General features: G+C 52.9%; 1 protein-coding gene across 7 annotated transcripts in view; it reads left to right on the forward strand.

The window, feature by feature from the left end:
* Nucleotides 1-2919: 2919 nt before the first annotated feature.
* The window catches only part of ZNF536 (zinc finger protein 536), a 424494-nt gene continuing 412771 nt past the window's right edge, over nt 2920-14642 (forward strand). For 3 of the 7 annotated variants that reach the window (XM_047712032.1, XM_047712037.1, XM_047712038.1), the window contains exon 1: nt 2920-3386. The gene's annotated coding sequence lies outside the window, so the exon portion shown is untranslated. Of the gene's footprint in view, nt 3387-6104; nt 6386-6778; nt 6804-14642 lie in introns of those variants that run through there. The other 4 variants (XM_047712033.1, XM_047712035.1, XM_047712036.1 and 1 more) reach the window with 2 other exon arrangements.

Here is a 14642-nt window from a genome sequence, read left to right on the forward strand (position 1 = left end):
CTAGAGGATAAGGGCGGAGAGGCCCAGAAATTCTGGAGAAGGGGGAAAGGATCAAAGAGCCACAGGCTGCGGAAGTGGCCACTAAACTCCATGGGAGAACTCCTCTGCTTTAGGTAGGCGTCAGGTTTCGGTCTCTGCAAGATTCCAAGCCTTTGGTCAGTGGCCAGCGCCCCTTGCATCTCACCTTGACTCCCACCCCCAAGGAGCTCTGTTGCCCAGGAAGGTCTGCATCACCCCAAGGCAGCTAGCACGAGTCCTCGGGGAACGCAGAGCGCACGGGCGCCGACAGGGGGCGCCGGCGAACCCCCCGCTGGAATCCTCCTCAGGGCTCAGGCCACCGGGCGCGGCCTCCAGGTGGTGGGCGGTCGTTGCCGGGTAGGCTCAGGGCAGCTGAGCCGCACAAAATCTCTGCGGCCTCGGGCAGCGGTGCGCACCAGCCGAGGTCCCCCAGGTCGCCTGGAGCGCGGCCCTCCTGAGAAGCATGGCCTTGGAAGGCCGCGGGCACCTCGGGCCTGGAAGATGCGCCCTGGCCAGGAGGCCAGCCCTCGAGCCCAAACCCATGGGCATTGCCACGTGCCCGAGGACAGTGCCAGGACCCCAGGCTCGGCTCCCTCCCTCCCACGGCCCTTGCGAGGCCGGCGGCTCGAGGGTTAAAAGGCGACTGCCACCCCCATTCTCTTGGGGAGAAAGTGCCTTTTCTCCAAGTCCATATGGCCACTTCCTTTCGACCTGCTCGGCCCTGCTCGCCTCTTTGTCCGAGCTGTCACTTATAAAGAATCACTTGACTTACAATAACAGGTTCAAAAGACGACAGAGTATAATCAGTTGATCCACGAAGAATTGAAATAAAGAACACCCCACTGCTCTGGCTATCATTCCCATAGAGATAGTGATATCATTGATGTGATTGCGATGCTAATTTCTATACAAGAAAAAAAAAAACCCTTGTATTTTGGAATTTGTTCAAAGAGAATTTCAGACACATCGGATTGGAAAATGCGAACTGAATTCCTAAACTTTTGGGGGTAGGCAGGGGATTTTTTTTTTTTTAACACCATTACAAAGATTTGAGTGGACTTTAAGAATCTCATAGAACTAGCTGGTTGGGGGAAACGCCGTTTTCTCCCTCCCCCAAATCCTGGGCTGAGAGATAGAGACAGATAGATGATAGACAGATAAGGATCGAGAATGCCCTGGGTTTTCAGGACAGAGCCCTAGGGTGCAGGCAGCGGTGACCAGGCCGGGCGCCCACCGATGTCAGGCCGGGGGAGCCGGATCACAGGCAGCGAAGTGCCAAGGCCAGGTGCCAGGGGCAGTGGGGTCCCGTCTGTACCAGAGCCTCTAGTCCAGCCGCTGCCTGCCTGTTCCTCTTGGCGCGGAGTTTTCTGTACCTGACCCCACTCTTTCACTGGTTCTCTGCCACTGCCAGTCTCCTTCCACAGGATGGAGTGGGGGGCGTGGTGGGGGGAGTGGGGAGGCTGTGCCCTGCTTTTTCTCTATCTTTGCTTTTTATGTATTGTGGTGCCCTGTTTTAAAACCCACCAGTCATCTTAGGGGAACTCAGATCAGGCAGGCTAGAACAAGTCTTACCTGAATCAATGTTTTAAGTGTCCCTATGGCTTGGCGTTTGAATAATCAATCTGTCTCCAGCGCTTCTTAATCATGCACAACACAGGCCTTTCTCTCTCACTCTCTCTTTCTCTCTCTCTCTCTCCCCCCCTCCCTTCCTCCCTCCCTCTCTCCTCCATTATTTGTCAACTCTTTTGGATCCTGTCTTTCTGCTATTAACATGCCCCAATGTCACATGCGAGTCTTTTCTTTAAAACAAGCTCCTCATTGGTGTATCTGGATACTTCTTTTATTATTATTACTGAATCTTTTTTTCCCATAATGACACCAGGATCATTATATAATCCCATAACAAAGAGGCTTTTGAGGCACCAGCTTTTGTCAACTCTAGGACAGAGAATCCATAATTGCATTATTCAGCTTTTTCCCCCTTCTTTCCCCCTCTTCCTTGCTTCACAGAATCCCAACCTCCAGCATCACTCACATCTCCACCTTGTTACCTCGCCTTACATTATTTACCAAAGCGTTTGCCTTGAGGACCCGCATTTGCAAAGTTGCCTTAAAAAAGTTATTTTGTTTGATAATTAAGTCCTGGAGCCCACTGCGTGATGATTATTCTGGACCCATAAGGCAGAGAACCTGCGTGACGTTTTTCTCGAAGTTTAATTACCGTATGCTAATTTCCTTGCCTACTACGTGATTAATTAAAATCATATTTTCATAATCATTTGGCACTAGTATTGTTTTAGAATTATCATGATCTTCTAAATAGTGTCTGTAAATAAAGTCGCCTCTAATGGCAGGCGCGGGAGGCGAGGCTGAGGACCTCTTCGTGTTTGTATCGCGGCGATTGGCAACATAACTGCCTTATTTACATTAAATACGCCACAAGGTTACAGCGCGGATCAACGTCATTTGATCGCTGATGACTCCCTTAAACGCCCGGGCTGTGACTGATTCTCCGCGTCCCGCTGTCCACCGAGATTCACCCGGGAGTTTTTTTTTTTTTTTTTTTTTTTTCCCCCAGAAAAGAAACAGACTTTAAATAGTTTCAGGAGCAGGTAAGAATTAAGCTTTTTCCTCTCCCCCTTCCCGTCTCTCTCTCCTCTCCCTCTGTGGCAATCTCTCTCTCCCTCTCGGCTGGATAAAAAATTCTTTAGTCAAAGGCAGGAATGCAAAGTAGTGACAAGCGAAGGGGCTGATATATGTCTCAGTAACGAGTCTGACAATCAGAATGTAGCTCTTGGAGAATAGATAGATTTTAATAAGTGTGTTTACATGAGCTCAAGGTCAGAAGCAAGCTGCGCTGTGTTAAATGGTTTCTTAGTTGCTAGACAGAGAGAAAAAATGGACGATCACACACCATTCTTTGTAGATTATTATATCAAGGGTTCAGTCTCTGGCTCATCAAAGCTAAATGCCGCAAGACCTATCTAGTTGCTGTGAATTATGCCAGGGCGACAATGGAGAGCGTTTTTAATGGTACAATGCATTTCACCTACCAGATAGGGGGAGGCCGAGCCGGGGATGGGGATGTCTGCTGGGGCTGGGTGATGAGTATCAATGAACGGGGCGATTCTGAAAAGAGGCAGATGAAAATCGAGCCCGCCCTGCCCCGGCTGGGCTGGGAACAGTTCACAGGGCTCTGCCGAGTGGGCGAGCGAGGCGCGCGAGCAGGGCGCCCGTCCCCCCTCAGCCCCGGAAAATGATCAAGTCAATCATGTGGACATGTTTCATTATTCATTGAACACAATCTTTTACAACGCTCCGTTTACGTGCCCGAGTTTGCTCCCGACGCCCGCGTTTCAATGTTTAAGGTAAGGAAAACAAAGGTGGGGGGATCGCGGGGCGCGGCGCGGTGGGGGTGGGGGCGGGGGGGGGGGCGCGCGGCGGGTGGGGGGGGCCGGCGTCCGGGAGGTGGCAAAGTGAGTTTGGACTCTTGGCGTTGCCCCCCCCCCGTCCCCTCCCCCTCCCCATCTCGGCGAGGCCTGCCGCCGGGCTCCTTCTCGCCCCATCGCGATTAAAAAATACGGTCTAATTAAATATCCGTGGCTGTGACGTTGGCGAGAGAAGCTGTCAGCGGGGGGAAAAAAGAGGAAGAAACCGAGAAAGCGGCGGCGGCCGGGCATCGAATGGCGCTAGAGAACTTCGGCGGCGAGCGGGACCCGCGCCTGGGCCGCCGCCTCCCCCGCCCGCGGTCCCGGGACCGTTACTTTGAAAAGGAGTCGCCGGGCCGCGAGCCGCGGGCGCGAGCCGGACCCCGCGCCCAGCTCCGGGCCCAGCCTGCGACCCCCACCCGCGCGCGGCCCGCGCGCCGCTCTCAGGCCCCGGGAAACTTTCAAAAGGGTCTGGGGGGTGGGGGGAGTCGTCTGGATAGGGGGAGGCTGGAGCCGCGGAAACTTCTGCTCAAGTGACTTTCCCCATTTTCTCCTCTGCCTGAGACTCGGGCGCTCCTCGCTCCCTTTCTCCCTTCGCCGCTCGCTGCGGGATTCCGGCCCCGCCGCCGGGGGGAGAGAGGCTAATTTGTAATCATTTTTTTTTTTTCTTAATCAAAGTTAGCTGATGCTTACAGTGTGTCAAACTTGCGGGCGCCAAGGGCCTCTGAGACCTGCCATTTTGTGTTTTCATTGGCCTCCTGTGGCCCGGGAGCCGGGCGAGGCCGAGGCCGGGGGCTCCGCAGGGCCGGGGTGCCAGGGTCCGAACCCGCGACCCCAGAAAAAGGCCGTGATGCCTGCAACCGCAGGCGGCGTCCGCAGCACCTTCCCCGGCCCAGCCCAGGCCCTGGGGCCAAGCCGGGGGCCAAAGATACAAATAAAGAAAGAAATAAGTTAACAGGTTTATGGAGGGAACTGAGCCGGCCAGCCCTGGGCTGGAGAAATGAGGCCAATCGGAGTGAGGGAGTGCCGGCGTGGGGGCTCAGAAGGCGGAGGAAATGCAGGGCTGGGGGCGTTTGGGAAGAGTGCAGTTTGGGGGAACTGATCCACTAGCCCAGATGTATGGCTGGGGGGAGGGGGGGGGGAGAATGATCTTTGCTGATAAACCCTTTCTGTTTGCTTCAAGACATTATTTTTTGAAGATCAAGAATTGAGGAAAACAGTCGTAGGCGGGACCGGGATGTATTTTAGGCAAAAAAAAAAAAAGGGGGGGGGGGGAGCTTTTCTTTGATGATGAGTAGGAAAGTGTCCAGATCTCGACGCGCCCATCTGTTGCAGTTTTGCAAATAATTTAAAATATAGATATCCCTATATAGATGGGTGTACGTGAAGCGGAAGGTGGAAACGCAGGCGCCGGAGAAGTTAGAAAGAAAGAAAAGGGGATGCGGGACAGAGAGAGATCTGTCCCCACCCCCTCTCTTCTTAACTCTTCTGAGGAAACTCCAAGAGGGCTTTCTTTGGGGACAGGTGGAAAGTTGCCCCCCTCCTTCACTTCTGTATTGTGAGCGTTCCTACTGTCCGCCTCCTGGCGAACGTGGACACAGCCCCCGATCATTTGGGCGGTTGGGTAGGGGCGGCGGGGCAGTGGCGAGGAGCAGGGGGCCGAGGAGGGGCAGGGCGGGGTCCCAGCCCCGCGCGCCGGTCTCAGCCGAGGCTGGGTTTTGTTTGCCGGATATTGTTATGTCTAACGAGTGCCTCACAGGAGACGTGATTTGTCAGCCGCCTTCGTTTTCACTTTAGCAGAAAATACGGCGGCTGCGCGGCGTCCTGGCCTGCGGGGCTGGGCGCCGGGTGCGTGCGGGGGCGCGGGTGGGGGCGCCGGTGCGCGCGCGGGTGGGAGCGGGCGGCCGGCCGGGCACCGGCCACGGGCAGTGGGCCGGGCGGGGTGAGTGCGCGCGCGGTGCCGGCCTCCCGCTCCTCCTGCGCCTTCTCCCGGCAGTCGCCGCCGCCGCCGCCGCCGTGCAGTTTAGCAGAAATCCGACAGGGGCCGCGTTTGCTGAGCGCATCCGGCCGCCGGGCAGCCCGAGCGGGCCGCCGGGCCCGGGTGGCCGGTGTAGACGCGAGGAGGGGGTCGGGGCGGGGGTGGTGGGGGGAGCGGGCAGGCGGGGAGGGGCACGGGAAGCGAGCTTGGTCTGAGCGCTCGCCGCCCCCTGGTCTCCGGTGTCCGGGGTGTCTCCGGCGAGTTGGGCAGCCCCTGGAGCCCTGGCCTCGGCGCCCCCGCCCCCAGCCAGGGCTTAGGTGAACTTGGGGTGGGGTGAGCGTGCGTGCGTGCGTGTGTGGGTATGGGGGGGGGTGCAGACTGGGAACGCACTGTTTTCTTTCCCCGTTTGATATTAGCAACTGGGTTTTTACTTTAAGACCGGCTTTGCTCACTGCTGGGGTTGGGAGGGGGCGATCTTTTCCCATCACTCACATCTTTGTTCATTGTTCACTGAGTGGAAGGCAGGCGACTTAAAGAGACGAAAGAGAGGAAAAACGGGGGGAGGGAGGGAAAGAGGGAAAAGAGGGGGAGCAAGAAGAGGGAAGGACGGGAGGCGTGGGGAAAAGCGCCCCCGCCCTCGGCCGGGTCGGGCTGGACCGTGAAACAGTAAACCCGCGCACGGAGGGTCGCTGGGAAAGTGGACATTACCGCTTTAATTAACTTCGAGATGCTCCGGCGGCGGGACCTGGCGTAGCCGTGACGCGCCCGCATAAATCTGCCCGGCCCGGGGCTGCTCCGAGAACTCGTACAGTAGCCGCGTCAGATCCAGAGCGCGCCTCCCAGTCCGGAGCCCATTTGCATAATTGGATCTCCCCCCCCTCCCTCCTTCTTCCTCCCTGAAACTTGTTTGAAAACCCAAGTGAACACCGCGACGACCTGCACGCTCCAAAGCGAGTGCCAAGTAAGTGCCCTGCCGTGGCCTCGGCGCGCCCCGGGGTTAGCGCGCAAAGCCGGCTGGTGAGGTGCCCGGAGCCGCGCGCTGCCGGCGGGCCTGGGCGGCGGGAGGCTCGCCGGCGGGAGGACTGACTGCGGCCGCGGGCTCCGGGGCTCCCGGCTGGCAGCTCGCAGAACTTTTTTCTTCTCTGTCTCCCGACTTCTCGGGCCAGGTGAGCTGTTTGGGCCACGCATGTACCTGTAGCGAGACTCCGGAGGCGACCTCTGGGGCGCGGCGGAGTTGGGCATCTCGGGTCCCGGGCTAGTAGTCGGTCCCCGCCGCCGCCGTGGAGGGCAGAGCTGCGAGCGAGCGAGCGAGCGGGGCCGGTTGCTCTTCGCGCCGCGGATGCAGCTCGTTCGCCAAATGCCTCCCCCATTATTCTAAGGTTTGTGATTCTGGCTGTGTGTATGTGTCTCTGTGTGTATGTGATCGGCTGTGCTTTAAAAAGAAAAGCAGCCAAAACAAGAGCAGGAAGGGCTTCTCCCTTCCTTTGCCCCCCCATCTCCCCAGCATCGTTTATTTCTGCTGCTCAGAGGAGAGAGTGCAGAGCTTTCCTGCTAGACAGGGTCACCGAGAGATTGACAGTTCTGTTGGAAATGCCATAAATGCTAGAGCCAAAATGGAGCTGCGTTAATAAAATACCAACCCTTGCCTGTCGAGGAAAGTGGTTTTATAGTATTTTAAATTTTATGAAAAATACATAATATATTATTAGTTTTATTTACAGTGTTCAGAACCTGGGGGAAAGTCCAATAGCTGGGGAGAAAACTGTAACCCTAGTTCCTGTTTGCCTAGGAACTTGCTGGGGGCTGGGCCCGCCGCCCTGCCTGGAAGGGGTAGGGACTCAGCTTGCAGCCTGGGGAGTCACAGGGGGGCGCCCCTGGCAGCCCTCTGGCCTCTGCTTGAGGAGAGCCTAGGGCTTCTGGCTGAAGGCTGCTTTAGTTATGATGTCATTCTGATAGCAGAGTGCAAATGTCTCCTGATTCCACCATTAACCGCCTGGCTGATTTGCTTGGTAATGATAGCACTGACGTCCAGCGCCTTGACAAATGCAGGCCTGCAGAGCCCTAGGAATTAACTTTTCCCCCCACTGAGGAGGGAGCGAGCCGCCAGAAGTCTCACCACTGGGCCCCTGCCTTTGAACTTTGTCCTGTCTCAGTCCAGACACTGACATGGACGATGGGCCCCTGGACCGAGAGACCCCTGTTGTCTTATAGTTTGGAAAACTTTTAGAAGGCTTTCATTTCTGAAACTCCTCTCGTCTGGCAAAACTTGAGTCCAGTTGTGACCAGGATCTGATGGATGGTGGGGACCCCAGGTAGCTCTGGGGCCACTGCATGGAAGAGGGGATTGTGACATCTGCTTCCAACCTTCAGTCCCTTAACTATGACTCGATGTTAATATCACTGCAAGTAAACCGGATTTAGTGTGGATTTTTAAATAGTGTACAATGATTTAAGATTTCTTTTGATTTACTGTTCAAATGAAATTTGCATAAATGTGATGAAAATGAACTTAACATCTGGGCATATGAAAAAAGGTTAGTACCTCATATGTCATCTGCAGAGAAAGTCTCTAAAACGCTTTCACCCTAAACTGGGTTCAGGGAGACAGTTCCTGGAGACATAAATGCTAATTATGGAAAACCTGGAGAAAGCGCTTTCGATAAATTTGCATTCTCGTGGACCACTGCTCTGAAAACCCATCTTGTTCTGTGCCTGGAGTGCTTCACTTCTGAGCAGGCTAGAGATTCTCAGCACTCAGCAAGTTAACTGCTGGCTGGGGCTATCTTCACGGAAGACTTGGGGCAGGCAGGGAGCGACAGTCACACTGCTCTGATCCGGGCCAAGCCGGAGGCCAGTAACTCCTATGACGGGAGGGGACAGGGAGGTGGCCGGATGTGCAGCCCTACTAACCAGAGTTACCCTTTGGGTCCGAAAGGCAGTGCTGAGATGTAGAACCACGGCCTGCTGAGCCCCGAAAAGCTGAGCGATTAGGCTGTCTGCCCTGCCTTAGGTAACCAAAGAAATTTCCATCAGTGCAGACCTATAAAATCCACAAGCCCATTCAAATGAACTCTGAACTCCATCGTACTTTTTTGAGCAAGACAAGCTTATCTGAAGCATAAGGAAATCAGAGTTAAACAGCTTTCCCCAGACGTGGCTGCCTTTTGCTCAAAAGTTGGCTATGAATGGCACAGGTGTTTTTAAAGTGCCTTGAATGGAGGGAAAGAAAGACAGCAGTGATGCACATGAGAATATAGATGAACTTTTTTTTTCTTTTTTTAAGAAGAGGATCATAAAAGAAGAAAGCAAATAGATTTATTTTTCCAGTTTGAATGAGGACAATTATAGCTTTTTAACATCTTTGGATTTAGTGTTTTTAATAAGCCTTTTAAGTAAGCTGAAATATCAGCTTGCATTTTGTTCTCAGCATTATTTAAAGTGAGACTTGACGCAAGTTTAACAAGAGAAGTGAGCTTTGTCCAGGTCAACTTTTGTCCGTGCTGAGGACAGAAGTCCCATAACATCTCCTCCATAACCTAGAGCAGGTGACGGCTCAGCCCTGCTTTTTCCTGTCTCCGGGGAGGCCTTAGATTTGGGCTGGAGGGACACTTGTGGTCAGGTGGCCCTCTCAGGCTGTGCAGTCCAGATTGTGAGGTCTAAAAGCAAGGCACAAGTTCACTGGCATTGGAGAGACTCTATTCTGCTAATAAGGACTCATGAGCAGGGGCTTTCCCTGTGAAACCACACCTGCCCTTCACACTGGCATGCTCCTTCCAGGATGCACCGTGGCATGACTTTGGAGATACAGGGAAAGAAGCAGTCCCAGGGCAAGTTGGGGGGGGGGAGCAGGCTCTGCCTGGCTTGTGGGGCTCACTGTGTGTTCTCACTGGTTGAGCAGTACCTGGTTGGGAGTTCTTGGGAGAGAGGCCTTTTGTCAAGGAGACTCAGGTCTAGACTGTCTGGGCCACCCTTGGAAGCACTGAATGTCCTCAGAGGGGTAAGGAGCAGAGCTAAGCTCGGGGGTCCTACGTGCAGGCTGGCCAAGGTCTTCTGTCGTGGTGATGCTGGTGTGTGTACGTGTGTGCGCGCACTTGTGTGTGCTTGCACATGTGATTCCATGTGTGTGTATGGGCTGGGCAGGGTGTTGCCTGCTTCAATCACCTACACCAGGATGGTTTCCTTCTTGCCCACCACTGTACTACTCAGGACACATTAGTGAGTTTGTGAGTGTATGTGTGCAGCAGAGGGAAACATAGGTGCTTGGGATACGGGTCCTGGGCAACGCAGGCCACTTTGTCTAGATTCCTCACCTAACCCATTTTTTTTTTCCCATATGAGGGCAGACATAGATGGACGTCATCTCAGGAAGGTGGACTACTAACCAGCCACCCATCTGGGTCTCCGCAGTGCCTGGGGGCTGGCATGGGGGGCCTTCCTGCAAGTTTATGCCATCCATGGGCTTCTGTTGACTTTCTGCAATGGAGCTTCCTTGTGCAGAGATCAGGGCTGGTCTTAGCTGGGTCCGCTGGCTGCTTGAGGATCCCTGCCCACCCACTTTCACTTTTCCAAAATCATTGTAGGTCTTTGGTCTTTCTCTTACACTGGAGTTTTGCAACAGCAAAGGACGTACAAACTACATTCCTAGTTTCTGAGCCAGCTGGAGGTCAGGTTTATCTACCTAGAGACAAGATTCAGGGTAAGGCCTTGGGTGGAGTTCGCTAGACTAACCTGAGCGTTGATTTCTGAGACCAGGGCTTCTCTGCAGTGGCGCTGTGGGCATTACCCACTTGTGGGAGTCTGTCCTGTGTTCTGTAGGGTGCCTAGATGCCAGAAGCACCTTCCAGTTGTGACCATAAGACATTTCCCCAGACATTTCCATGTGTCCCCTGGGGGGAGATGAGGCTCCTTTCCCAGGACTTCCACATGCCAGGCCTTGTCCTGGCCATCCCCAGGAGCATGGGGAGATTTTACACTCAGCACAGGCTGGTGGGAGACAGGCATAATCCCATACCCTGAGATAGCAGGAAGTTGGGCCCTGCCTCAAATGGGGGCAGACCTAGGGGACCCAAGAAGAGGGAGGACTTGCGGAGTGGAATGATCATGAGTGGACGGTCTGGAGCAAAGGTGTGGGGCTCAACTCTGTTTTCACATAGCCTATACCCTGAACCTGGCCCTGGGGGTGAGAACTTTGGTTCTGGGTCCTCTGACTCCCCTATGCAAACCAAGAAGTGGAAAGGTCTTGGTCTCAGGGTTGAGGCTGGGCATCCTGCTGGCAGGATGAGGATAGTGGGTTTTTGTTTTTTTTGAACATTTACTATGAGGTAGGCATGGGTTTTAAGTACTTTCCTCATTTAGTCCTTGCAGTCTCTCAATGAGAGCTGGTTCTGTGTTTGTCCGCAGTCTCAGGAAAGGAACCTCAAGCAGGGAGAGGGGTGGGCAGTGGCTCTAGGAACGGACAGGATTCAGCCCTCCACCGCTGAGGAGCTTTTCCCCTTCCTGGAGGCACGCTCCTGGCCAGACCCCTGGGATTTCCCCACTGGCCCCAAGAACCTTGTTCGATGCCTTCTGACTCCAGGCTAGGGGGCTTCACTGGCAGGTAGAGAAGGTTCTGGCCGGCCAAAACAAGGCCTCTTTCTTCCAGGGGTGGGGCCCTCCAGGTAGGCAGCGGCAGGAACATCACGAAGCTGCTTTGAGGGCATTAAGAGGTGCAGGAAGGAGAACCAGTTTGTAGGGTTTTCACCCCTCTTCTACCTACCCGTTCTTAACTTTCTGGCTTCACAATGAGAAAATTAAGTGCCATTTTGACACGGGAAAAATGATCACCGTAGGCTTGCACTGACATTAACCTGCAAGTTTTCTATCAATGCGTTATAGCTTTGATTACCTGAGCTGTGTAGCTGGGTCTTTCATTACCGAGGTGGGCTTGGCTCTCGCTTTTCTCTCTCCCTGCTGGTCCTCCAGCACCGGAGCCTGGTCTGCCAGCTCCCCCTGGCTTCACTCTACCTTTTCCATCCATCGGGGACCATCAGCCTCCTTCATGATTTTTTTTAGCTTTTTGTTGTTTTGTTACCGAATTACACATGCACAAGAACTCCTAACGCAGAGTGAAGTAAGCTCTGTTTCGGTTGTAAAAGCCAACCCATAGAGTCCCTCAAATCGAGATTAATCCCAGAAATGCCCATTCACCCTGATCATAATGATGTTCTCACTTGCACATCTGAGGTTCCCACGTAATTCCCACAGATTTGGATGAGATTTGGGCTCGTGGAAGGACTCAATTGTAGGGCCTTAGGGGGTTTTCTGTAAGTCAGTAAACATTGATGCTTACTGTATTATGTAGTTTCTGGGCACCTGAGGAGGGAGGGTCTGGGGCCCGTCCACGTCCTTGTGCCAAGGGCCAGAGCGTCAGCACCTGTGATGGTGGTCTGTGGTCAGGCCTTGCCTCCCGCCTTTTGCACCTTGGGTCCATTATCGTCTCGAGATCTCTTAACAGCCCAGTGAAGGGCATCGCTCAGCAGATTGGGCAGACTGGGAACTGTGACACTTGTTGAAGCTACCAGGCTTCACCAAGGCCAACAGAGGATTAGAAGCCAGCAGAATTAGCCTGGGAGATGGGGCTGTGCCCCTGGCCTGCGCTCCTGCCTCCCCATACAACTCTCGGCATGAACAATGACAAAATCATCCTTTTCTGGGCCTATTCAACTGGTCTTTCACGTGGAAGTTCAAAATGTACCCTCGGACCTGCGACTTGGAGAACATACGTATTGTTGTAAATTCGTTTTCAAGAGGAAGAAAATATTTGGAAACTGTACCAGCTAAACTATCAGCTACAGAGAAGCAACAGAGAACGTGTTCATACTGTATATAAAATTTAATCTCTTCGAATAGCTCAATGATTTAATTTTACCTTTCAAAATATCTAAAAACATTTCTTCCTGGATCGAGAAAAAAGTGGCACACGGATTTTTTTGTTGTTGTTGTTTTTGTTCCTTAGGAAAAAAAAAAATCTAATTCTCTTTTAAAATCTATTAAAGTCAAGTCAGGCAAAGCCTTCCAAATTATTACAGAAAGGCTGTCATTTCTGTGAAGCCCATTGAAGGGGGTGGGACATCTTATTGAAATTACAGCTAAAGCGCTTTAATTATTTTGCTTCCTCGGCCCGGGCTCCCAGTTTGGGGGTTGTAATCTGCGGATGCCAACTGGCTATTTCAGCAGCCTTGAATCTGTACGGAGCGGAGAGCGTCTCACTGATGAAACATGGCTGAACGTGCTAATTACACTCCGGGCAGGGTTCTCGCAGCGGCCGAGAAACTTCATGCACGAGTGTTCCCCCTCGCCCCCCAGAGAAGGTCCGCGCCGGTGGGCAGCAACCCAGCTCGCAGAGAGCCTGAGAGGAGTTCAAAAGGTGGAAAAGTGTAGTGTGGGAACTCGGGGAGGAAGCAAAGCCACCACATGCTACCAGCAGGAAAGGATTTAATCTGCACAGCCCCGAAGCCTCCTCTGATGGTGGAGGGCCGCCTCCGGGCCGGTCCTCGAGGCCACTCCTCTCACTGAGCCCTGCCCAGCCACTCCGGACTTGGACCTGGAGCTCTGGAACCCTCAGAAGCCACAGGCGGGCCTGGAGCTCCCACGGACTTCAGATGCTCCATTTCTTAAGCAAAACGCCAGACACTCTGTCTGCAGGTTTTTTTGTTTTTTTTGTTTTGTTTTGTTTTTTTTTTCCCTGAGATCACTGACTTGACAACTTAATATCTGTTTTCTGTGTGTTTTTTGTTTTGTTTTGTTTCAAACCCCCCCCCCTTTCTTTTCAGCTGTGTCACCCTCGCACACACATTCTGGAAGTATGTTGGGAGAGCTTTTGTTGAAGTTTGCTGGTGGGGGGGTGCACGGGAATTTTGTTCCATTTAAAATTCTCATCCAGCATATTCTGGAAGCAGAAGAAATAACAGACAAGATGAAGCAAACATTCCCATCATCAGCATATGTGTTGATTAAGGCTGTAGGGTCGCCAGGGCCTCTGCACCGACTGCTGCCACCCCAAGGAAGACGCAGTGGTTTTCTAAGTGCATGACAAATGATGGACTCATCCAGGGGCTGGTCATCTGATAGGCATTTCCCGTGACAATGCTCCTGTGACGTAAGAAGTGGTGATCCGGCATGTCTTTGGGAGGAAGCGTATGCTGTGCCTGTTGGTATGTTTACTCTGTGGTGATGGCTGTCGGGTGAGGTCGAGTAATATATTCCAGATATCCGAATAGGTACCATTTTCCCAAGCCTTCCCAGAAGAACTGGCCGCGTTTTGACATAGGGTCCTTTCCATACCAGCTACTTGAACCTCATGTTTCCCCCTCACGTCTCCATCTCCAGCGGCTGACAGGAGCTAGACCTGTGTGTGTGTGTGAGATGTTCTTTTTTTTTTTTTTTTTTCTCAGGCCCTGCTTGCTCTGCACTGCTCCGGTGAAAAGTACCAGGCCCATGTGTGGACCTTGGGGACGACAGGGGGTTTGCTGTTAAGAAAACTTTTTCTCCCTTTGCATGATAATATTGCCGAGATAGAAATCATGTAATTTTTGTGTGTGATCTCCAAATACCACCTTCAATAAAATAATTTGCTCATTGATCTAAAGAATGAGTGGTTTCCAGCTGCTTCGTTCCTCAGGACAGACGTTCGAGTTGTGCTCTGCCTCTGTGACTCACTTCAGGTCCAGGCTGGCCTCCCGTAGAGGTCATTGTGAAGGGGGCCAGGTGGCCTGGGGAGTCTAGGGGGTAGGGATGCTTATTTCTCTAGGACTCATAGGGCTGAGCAGAATCCAATGCAAAATTCTCATATGGTAATTTGTGCTTGCCCACCACCATCATCTTGAAGACAGGCAAATCGAATCATTGCCGGACTGGGGAGCCAAGGGCACCCTCCTTTTGTTAATCTCTATCATCGGCCAATCGTTAACCCTTAGATGAACTCAAGGAAACTTCGTGTGTTTTCCCACTTACCCTGTCTTTGCTTCTGAAGGAGGAGAGCCTAAAGAGGGAATTCTTTATGTGCGTTTTTATTTGCTAATTAGATGTTTTTGCAAGAGTTGCGTAGTGCACGCGTTGCTTGGTGTGTCAGTATCTATAGGTTAGTTTTTTTTTGCATAATTTAGTTTTTAGAGATGTTCCCATCCTCGTTCCATGATGAAGATGTTTATTTCGCGGAGCTGGAAACATCAAGTCTGTAA

The sequence above is a fragment of the Lutra lutra genome, chromosome 17 (genome assembly GCF_902655055.1).
Source record: "Lutra lutra chromosome 17, mLutLut1.2, whole genome shotgun sequence".
NCBI classification, from domain to species: domain Eukaryota; kingdom Metazoa; phylum Chordata; class Mammalia; order Carnivora; family Mustelidae; genus Lutra; species Lutra lutra.